This window comes from Cupressus sempervirens, chromosome 2, assembly GCF_028749045.1.
Source record: "Cupressus sempervirens isolate cs-2001-9-10 chromosome 2, ASM2874904v1, whole genome shotgun sequence".
Lineage (NCBI taxonomy): Eukaryota > Viridiplantae > Streptophyta > Pinopsida > Cupressales > Cupressaceae > Cupressus > Cupressus sempervirens.
The window spans coordinates 312943853-312954374 of record NC_143119.1 but is presented as its reverse complement, the minus strand read 5'-3'; the positions used below and the strand labels follow the sequence as shown (position 1 = coordinate 312954374).

General features: G+C 33.0%; 1 pseudogene; it reads left to right on the top strand.

Annotated features, from left to right (window-relative positions):
• Window positions 1–743: 743 nt before the first annotated feature.
• LOC149572350 (protein trichome birefringence-like 36) lies at window positions 744–6540 on the top strand (annotated as a pseudogene).
• Window positions 6541–10522: the final 3982 nt, after the last annotated feature.

Sequence of the window (10522 nt, the reverse complement as noted above, 5' to 3'; positions counted from 1 at the left end):
CAGCCATAATGCTATTTATCGAGACTGCCAGACATGCAAAAGAGGGAGATCACTGAGCTGTGTTTGATACCATCGTCATGAGCAGGGGTAAAATGGATGGTGCACAGCTAATTCTTTGACTAAGTGGAGAAATGTTGGTCGGGAAGTGTTAACAATCTGCTTGTAGTAACACTGCCATACATGCCTATATAAATACGATGATGATGAGCATGAGAGCCATAGGAAATATTTCCAAGTGATCCTCAGAACAAGTGATGAAATCAAATTTAACTTTAAAAATATTGCAGGGTTTTTCTGGTCACAAAAAGTCTCATTTGATATGCGATTTATTTTTTTGTGTCTGCAACTCTTGTTTTGTAACAGGTGACAACCATTTAAGACAACTTTGTTTCCCTTTGCCAGTAGCTATTGCTTCTGGACTGCCTCTCTATTCGTTTGTCATGTAGTCGGTGTTGGTAAATCGTAGATGGAAATACCCAATGAATGTGTTCACTTCGATACAAATCATTTTGGGTATAATATTCGTAAGTTTTGAAAAATACTTGTCAAAGCTGAGAACTTAGAGGCTTTCAGAGGAATTTGGATATATAAATGTTAGAATAAACTTGAGTTCATGGATATATCATGGTGAATCAAATTATTCTGTTTATAGTGAACATAATGTGTTTGTTGTGCTTTTGTCCTGCCTCCTCTGCCACAACAATGGCGCTGCTACGAATGATTTCGAGCAGTATCAGTGAACATCTGGTAATGGTTCATTGGTGCTGGAGAATGAAGTGAAGGCTGCAATGGAATGTAACTTGTTTAAGGGATTATGAGTGGATGATGATTCCTATCCTCTTTATTAGGCTGCCCAGTGCCTTTACATTGACTTGAAGTTTAACTGTATAAAAAATGGGAGGTCAGATTCTAACTATTGAAAATGGAGATGGCAGCCATATGGATGTTCCAAGCCTAGGTAAACAAAATTAGCAATAAGCCTTTTTTTTTCTTTTTTCCTTTTGAAGCTTTTGGGTTTTGGGGAAGGTTTTCTATATGGATTTTTCTATGTTCTCTTGGAGGCTTATATAATGAGGGATTCAAGTTGATTGGGAAATAGATTTATCATGTTCTGTTGACATATGTAGGGCACTGTTTTGGGCCATTTCATAATGACATTATTTAAATGCACTCTCCATGATAGTATGTCTTGATAGCTTATGGATGGTAAAAGTTGTTCACACGGTTAAATACAGATGCTATCAAGACATGGCAACATTTATCTAAGGTTTCGACATCGCAATCCCATCTGAAGATGAGATTCGAATATTGAATCATAACATAATCCATGCTTCCATTTGATATCCTTAATATGATCTATTGGTGTTTCTTTTGTTTCAGATTCAATGCAAGGGATATGCTGGAAAGATTGAGAGGAAAGAGATTTATGTTTGTTGGGGACTCGACAAGCCGAAACAAATAGCAATCCATGGTCTGCCTACGGAGTGTAGTGATTCCAAACGGCAAGAGATCTTTCACAGATGGATTTCTACTTAAAACATTCAAATTCTTGGTAGACTTATGCTTTGGATCCATTTCTTGTGCTTGAAATTTTGTTAGGTATTTAATGCAGGTCTAAAATTCCATTCATCTTCTCGTGTTGCAGGACTATGAGGCTTCCATAGAATATTTCTGGGCCCCATTTCTGGTTGATTTTAATACCAATCAACAGGAGAAAAAATTCTACATTTGAATTCCATTGAAAATAATGGAGCATACTGTAAAGGTGTGAATATTCTGGTCTTTGAGTCCTCACATTGGTGGACTCGCAACAGCTAAGATAAGGCGTAAGGAACCCGGGATTATGAAATTAGTGATTTAAGGTTTACATAGTAGATATTTGTTGTTATATAAATATTTTTGTAAATATAATAACAAGCAAAGAAATTGAATCAAAGAAGACAAAACACACAATAACACAGATTTATCGTGGTTCGGCAAAACTTGTGTACGTCCACATTTCAGTAGGGAATTACTTGTATTAATTAATTGATACATTACATGGGCTACACAGCCATTATATAGAACTCTACGAATACGAAGAGTCAAGAGCGAGAATGGACAGTCATGTGACTGTTGGGCTTCAAATTCGAACAATCTCCCTCCTGAAGTCCAACTAGCACAACCATGCATCATGGCATTCCCTGCTACTTTTTAGAATCTCAGAGGACAATGAAGCCTTGAGACGATTTCAAGGCCGCCAGACTTTGCTCTAGCACACTCCTAATGAGTCTTCTCCACATTAAATCAAACTCAAAAATATATTCTCCTCCAATTTTGACAGTGCACAATATATTTCTTTGTCCTCAAAAGAACTTGTAACATTCTTCACTTTTCCAAACACCTTTCTTGCACCCATTTCCTTCAGTCTCTCCATAACATCATTTAACTCTATGACAAGATGCTCCTCATACATTCTCTGCATATGCAGCTGGGATTTAAGAAGAAACCGTGGCTAGAGGATAGCCAAATGATGTGTTGTATATATTCTTACCTTCTCTACAAATTTTGGTATGACTACATTTACATACTCAATAAATACACCTTTTACCATAGATTTTATCAATTCCCCTGTGCCATAAGCATCTATCCATTCTTGAACAGTTAGCAAATTGATGGTACTTTCTTCATGATGACCAGTAAAAGGGCCTCCCAGGCCATAATCAATAGCACTTTATACGCTGTTTGACCCAAAAAAATTATCTGTAGGTTGTGTATGATATTGTGAATCATTAAAATGGTCTTCCAAATTGTTTAAAGCTTCTAGCATCACATGAAGAGGAGTCTAAGGGTAATTCATTTTGGATGTTTTGGGTTGAGGGGCTAACATTGTCTATGTGCTATTGTATGTCACAAATTATATTATCCTCTGGACTTGCGTAGGGGGCAAAGTTATCCTCACTAGTCTGTGGCAAAAGTCTTCCATGACTAGTAGCACTTGATGACTTTTCTCACTGTGGTTTATTCTATAAGAATCCCAATCAATATTTGAGCACTGAGCAAAGATTGGACTTTTGTGATCTCCTTCAAAATTCCAATCATGTGAACTTACAACATTCAAATTGAACGGACACTAATGATCTTTAAAACCATGTTTTGATCCTAGACTTTGAACCAGAGAATTAAACAATATCATACCCACATAATTTCCATCGTGACCCTCTCCAAACAAGTTCTCTATTTGCACATTTGAATGTATTTTTATTAAATGATCACCAAGGAGATGTGTTTGCAAATTAATATCATCTACTGTCTATGCATAATGAAAATGGGAAATGATATTGTCCCCCCTCATCATCCAATCTCCTCCTTTCACAACATTGAGGAGGTTGTATCTTACAAGTGTCCTCCCAATTTTGTTTTCCATGACACTGTGGACTCTCAATAGGTAGAGAAGTGTTATGTACTCCAAACACATGTGCAGATTAATTCTTTCTTGCAAACTCAAAAATAAATTGGGCTTTTTTACCCTCTTCTCGGCTAATACACCGAACTCTTCTCTTAGTTGCAATGGCCACAATATTGGCATTACCTTTTATACTGATTGTTTCTTCGAAAACATCATTTGCCCCTTTACCTTCTTGCACACCACCTTTCATAGAGAAGACTACAGTTAATGCATTCCATTTTGCTTCTACTATTGCAATCTACACCAATAAATCATCAAAGTTCTTATTCTCTGACATGCCAAAGGCTTCTAGATCATGTGTAGCCTTGAGCTCCTGACTCTCACTAGCCTTCTTGAGCTCTATAATCCCCACACTCCTTAGATCTTCAGTTGCCAGGCATCCGCAATCTTGATTGGTTTTCACCAAGAGGAAACTTTGCTCTCAGTGAGTCATACATTTTTGCAAGGTAAAGGTCTTCTAAATAGCTCTTCTTAGTATTCTCTTCTTCTAGAAACAAAATTTCTTCAAAAAAGTCCCACTCTTTTTCAAAATTATCTTTTTCAATATTCATTATGTGACACAAAACCTCCAACTTATAATGTAGGCATTGGTCTATGAGGAGGAAATTCTCTTCCTTCAACCTCATAAATCTTTCTTCTTGATACTCCTCGTCAGTCATATAAACACCAACTTCATAAAGTTCATCCTCGCTTTCTTCAGCATCTTCCTCTTCAGCCTCAACTTCATCCTCACTTGCTTCAACATACTCCTCTTCAACAAAATTTAAATTTTCAAGAAATTCTTCAATGATAAAATCAGCATCATCTTCTTCTTCCATCTTTGCTCAAGCCAAACTGGCTCTGATACCAATTGTAAATATAATAACAAGCAAATAAATTGAATCAAAGAAGATGAAACACACAATAACACAGATTTATCGTGGTTTGGAAAAACTTGCCTACATCCACACTCTAGTAGGGAATTACTTGTATTAATTATCTCATACATCACATGGGCTATACACAACCATTATATAGAACTCTATGAATATGAAGAGTCAAGAGGGAGAACAGACAATCATGTGACTGTTGGACTTCAAATCCGAATATTTTTTGGGTAAGATTTTGTTTCATGTTAAGTTCACACACCATCTTATTCATAAGTATGAATATAATATATGTAACAATCTTTTATCCGTAAGATATAACTTAGTTTTGAAATTTCTGCAATAAACAAGCCAAGTTCTTATTTCTAGGAATATTTACAAGTTATAAGACTTGCATTACCATTACTCTGCCATGGGAAATTTGCTATTATGATTTTCCCATCAATAAAAATATGTAAATGAAAGCATGTGTGTTATTTTTGAATAGATGAGATTTGATTTAGATACTAAATCAATTGTACAATGGCATGTATCCATTGAAGGGTTATAAGAGAGCTTTGAACACTTGGGTGTCTAAAAATATTGATCCAAAAGAACCCACCATCTTCACTCATTCCATGTTGTGTTAGCATTACAGGTACGATTATTCACATGAATTCTTACCTAATGAGATTTAATAGGTCCATCAACAAGTCTTTCATTAAATGTATTGTCATTGTAGCTTTTCAATGCAAAATTGTACACACCTAGTGTATATGAATGAACTTTTTGTACTTTAAAGTTTACAATGGGGTAACATGCAAGAGTTTACATTGGGGATAACATTCAAGATTTGGTAATAATGTAAAAAATTTCCTAAAGAAAAAGTTCACCCAGGAACTAAGAACTCAAACACAAGCACAATTGTAGACTAAGAGAGATAGTATGATCAGAATGATGATATATTCAATATGCCATGCTAAGAGTACACTAAGAGTGCCTGTATATAAAGGCCTCTAAGATACATCTAGAATGCCTTGAAATCAACACCATGTTGTCATACAACCAGTCACATGTCCACTAGATATGGGTTATCCTCCATTAAGCACGGAAGTAAGTATGGTGATGAGAGGATAAGCCTACAAGGGTGTGACACACAAATCAATATTGTACACACCATGTGCTAAAATAGAATTATGCACTCCTGTGTTGTCAACATGACAACTCAAAAAGGTGTGCAAACTCCTAAGTGTCTCACAAAATAAAATAATAAAATAATGCACTAACCTAAGAAAACTTAAGTAAGTGTAAATAGTGAATACTTATTTACACCAACAAATTACATAAGTTAATTGTTTCAATTAGGGGGAAGAGGTCTACTAGTTGTTAGGGGTTCAATGATCATAATAGGATACATGTCATAGATACTTTAATAGCTGACTAAGAACTGATCACACATGTACTAATAGTTTATCATTTTTTAGCTTTTTTGGTTGGTAATTGACCCATTTTTACAACACTATTGGGACATTCTAATAACTATTAGAATATTTTACCACAAGTGCTGGTATATTTTGGTGAGCAATTATCGGGGTGAACATAATGGGTATGGGTGTGTGTTTTAAAATGATACATTTTTCTACGACCTCTACAGAGAGATCTATAAGTGCCCAAATACTGAAACCTTAGCTTTAAGCTCTTGTTGATTTATAGTTTAAGCTCTTGTCAATTTATAGTTTAAGAGATCTAGATGTACAAAAATCTCTTCCCTATTTCAGTTAATGCTTTTGAGTGAGCCAGTTGGGTTTAGTGGGGTAAACCATCCTATTATGTCTGCAATTACTCCATTTATGCTATTAGATTAGAGTTTTTGAGTTTTTAATCTTTAGAGAGGAGTGAACAAGGTTGTTTATTGAATTCCATGTATAATGGAGTCCAAAGAAATCAAAGAATTATTACAAGTAGTTGGCATTGTTTAAGAAAATTGAGGATCTACCAGCAATGCCTCCTCAGGTTCCAATGTTGGAATATGTTCTTGGGAAGAAGAAGACTTGTATTAATCTCCATACATCATAAAGCTATTGGGATACAGGGTAGGTGCACATCCTTTAGTTTTACACTTTGGAACTCAGTCAACAGTAGCTAAGGAATCCAAAGGCTAATTCAGACTATAGCCATTGGTGGTTACCTAGTCTCCCTAACACCTAGAATGAACTCTTGTATGCATCCCTTATACAACTTGCTTAAATCTACCATGACTTTTTGACTTTTGTTTGAGATATTGTTGTGTTTCTCATGGGGGGTAATGAGTTGTTATGTTACACACCATCAACGGTGTAGAACATATTTTTATAGATCAATACTTTTATATGGAAAGATTATTACAATAGCACGAGTTCATTATTAGATTATTACTACATTAATGACATGAAATAATTTTGATTATTAATATTTTAAAATTATATTTAAAGTAAGTTATGTCAATAATGATTTTTATTGTGAGAAAGGTCCATAGTGAACCATGCCCCATTCGATGCAAGTAATTTGTTTTAGTAATGTCAATTTTGGCCCTCTTGCATTTCTGAAAGAAAACACTTAGACTCTTTTAAATGTAATTATTCAATTTTATTATTTTGAAAAATTGATTGTGACATCTAGATGTTTATGGTTTAGCAATATACATAAGCTTGAGTACAGTCAAATGTACCCATTCTTCGGACTGTATGCACATTGCTTGAACAAAGGAATTGCTTATAGATTTAAAATAGATATTTAAGCTATTATTTTGTGTCTTAAAATAATATTGTTTCTAGCCTTAGATGGAATGAGACACCCTACTATGAATTTCTCTTAGCTTAATCATACACTACAATCCAATTATATCATTATATAGGGATAAATTACTCACTAGGCTCAATAGATGATGGAGATAGTAATGTATATGATATTCAATCAAGTTGCATTCTTATTGTTAGATTCTATATTTTGTCACTACTTACCTTCAACTTTAGAAATAGAGATTTTTTATTTTGATTAAATATTTAAGGAGATAAGTGAGAGGAAATGCCATGCCTTCTCATGTTATTAATGTTGATAAGCATTCTACAATGGTACAATGGGTGGAGTGGGATGGTGTGAGCGTGTTAATGTTAACTTTTATTCATCAAGGTTAAAATTGACAACCATCTACAAGTTAAAACTTTAAATCTTATTATAAATAAAATATACTTTTAAAAATAATTTAATATACCAGATAAAATATTTATTTAAATTATAATATTTGGAGATATAAATCATCCATTTTTTTAGAAATTAAAATTAAAAGCTAAGTTAGTAAAAACCTAAATAAATGGAGATAAAAGAAATATAAATAATTTTAAATGTAGTAAATTATAATTATAATTATTTTATTTATCCTATTTCAAATTCAATAATGTGACATATGAGTTGATGAGGAGTCGATGGAGGGTACTTTCCAATGCTCACAAAATGAACTCATGCAATGAAAGAAAGTTCCGTATTTTTATAAATGTTTAGTCTATTATTATTTTGAACTAGAGTGCAATTTTCTTTTTATGAAACCTATTCTCAGTGACAAATGTATTGTAGTGTTATGGCACAACCAACATGTTTTACCTACACCCAAGTTACTTTGGATTTCATTTGTAACAAATAGAACATAATCGCTTGTTTAGTCCATGGCATGACCTCTACTTCAACTATTCTTTTCTAGGGACATTTCAAGATTCATTCTAGCATTGAGGGAAAGCAATGTTGTATCACCATAAGAACCTCATGGATTTATATTATAATCTTTGTGTCTATCTGTTTGATGAAAACTATTTGACTTAGCTCAATGGGACTCTTATTTGAATTAATATTGATGATATTACAAATGGGCCTATATTTATAGGCTCACCTTGATGACTGGCCTTTTAACTACATCATAACTACTTTAGTTACCTATCTAAAATATAAATTTTGGTGAGCCTTATTTTAACATGATTTAGGTTAGTTCGGGATTTTTTTTGCAAGGAATGTGATTCTTCTAACCTTCATATACAATAAGTTAAAATACTTTAATTACCTTTCTGAAATATAAATTGATAAGTCTTATTTTACCATGATTTAGGTTATTTAGGCTTTTTTTTTGCAAGGAATATGATTTTTCTAACCTTCACATTCAATAAGTGAAACAACTTGGACTTCTGTATAAAAAATCAATTTAATATTCATAAATACAAAAGAAAGCCAATATATTCATTTTTGTGAGGTGAACCTTGTGTCTCTTCTTGCAATTACCCACAACTTGACCTCCAAAAATATGTGTTTCAATGCTTATTTAATAAAACAAAAATCTTCTTTCAAGGACTTGCAATATGTTTCCATAAGAGCTTATGTAAGAGAAAAATGATTAAGTCTAAGCCATCATTTTGCAATCTTGATGTCAAGTCAAAGTAATATTAAATTATGGGTTAAAATATGGGTACAAAATGAATAAATGTTTCACTTCAACCCTTAAAGCAACAAGAACTTGCTTAAAAGAAGAAACAAAATATGTATATTTACAACATGCCACCATTTGTGCATAATTTTTCAAACTCAACTAGAATTGAATATTGTAGCTATAGCAATTGATCCAAAATGAATTAGAAATTCTTCTTACTTTCATGAGGACAACTAAACTTTACTTTAACAAGCAAAATTGCTTAGAGGACTACAAAATTCACAAAAAGGAAAATGTTATAATACTTTATGATCCTCATGTGATAATACTTTATGATCCTCAGTTATGACAAGGATTAGTCATGGTTCTACAATTCATTGTTATAAACTGAGACTTGAAAGATGTTTCTTATTAGAAAGTTGAGCACAATCAAGGTCATCAATGCAAGTTTGTAGGATAAGCTACATCATAGAAAAAATAAAGGAATCTATTTTATTAATTTTCAAGCACTAGTTTAATAAAATCTGAATGTCTAAATATTTACATTTTTTTTTAGTGGTAGTTAAATGCATCTATAGGAAAATGCCTTAGACAAACATGTTGGAACAAAGAACATCATGAATATGCATACCTGAGATTATTGGTGCAAGTGCTCCATCGCCAAGAACCATGCATGTTAAAAAAACACTACCATGAGTAGAATCAAGCAAGCTCTATGATGTGTGAGTTATTTTTTGAATGCCTAAAATTTCTCTTTTATTCTAATAAAATTGCATGCCGATCGATGCAAATGAATTTTGTATACTAGTATTTTGAATGTTGTTTTCCTTTCCAGTATTATATTATGAAGTGAGTGCATCTTGCACATTTTTTGTTGTTTAAGCATTGTGGTGGTGGTGCTAAAAATTCAAGAGGATTAGGATGTGAGCATTATAAGCTTTTTAGAACAAGTTGTTAACCTACTAGTTCCCACAAGCAATCAAACAAGACTTAATGACATAGCTTAATTAGTATGATCTTGAATACTATTGTAGGTTATACAACTTGATTGAAATAATGAAGTTAAAATTTAAATTAGATAAATCTAGAAATTGTGTGTTCCCTTATAGTCATAAAAGATGTGGTATATGCATTGATGAATGGTTTTTCTTTTGTTTAAGTTTAATAAAATAAAGGTTAGATGTTTTTAGATGTTATATGCCCTAAAGGGAGACTATAATGTGTTAGTTTTTGGTGACTAATCACGAAAGTATTGTACATACTTCATAATTTTTTTGGGGCTACTATTTGCCATTCACCAATGGCACAAAATTTTGGGCTACTATTCGCCAATTGGCTATTGTTTATATTAGTCAATGTATGGCTGACATGTTGTAACTAATTTTAACCCTAAACAAGGAAAAATACGTGTATAAAAGGGCTTAGGTTAGGGATTTTTCCATAGGGTCATGCAAAAATTAGTTCTTTTAGTGGTATTGAGCTATAAGGGATTGTAGATTACGATCAAGTTGTAATCATTGGATTGTAATAATATTGGACTTATTGTTTGGTCGACATAGCCTAGGGTTTGGGTGACCACATTAAATCTTGGTATCTTGTGTTCTTTTCTATGTGATCTATTATTTTCTAATATTGTTTATATTTGCATGTAATTGTTAATTTTATTTGAGGTTTAAACCTAACAAGTAGTATCAAAGTGAGGTTTTTTTTTAGTTATCCTCTGTAGGAAAGTCTCACGGTTGAGTGGGAGTCTCACAGTTGACTAGGAGCAATGGTAGACAA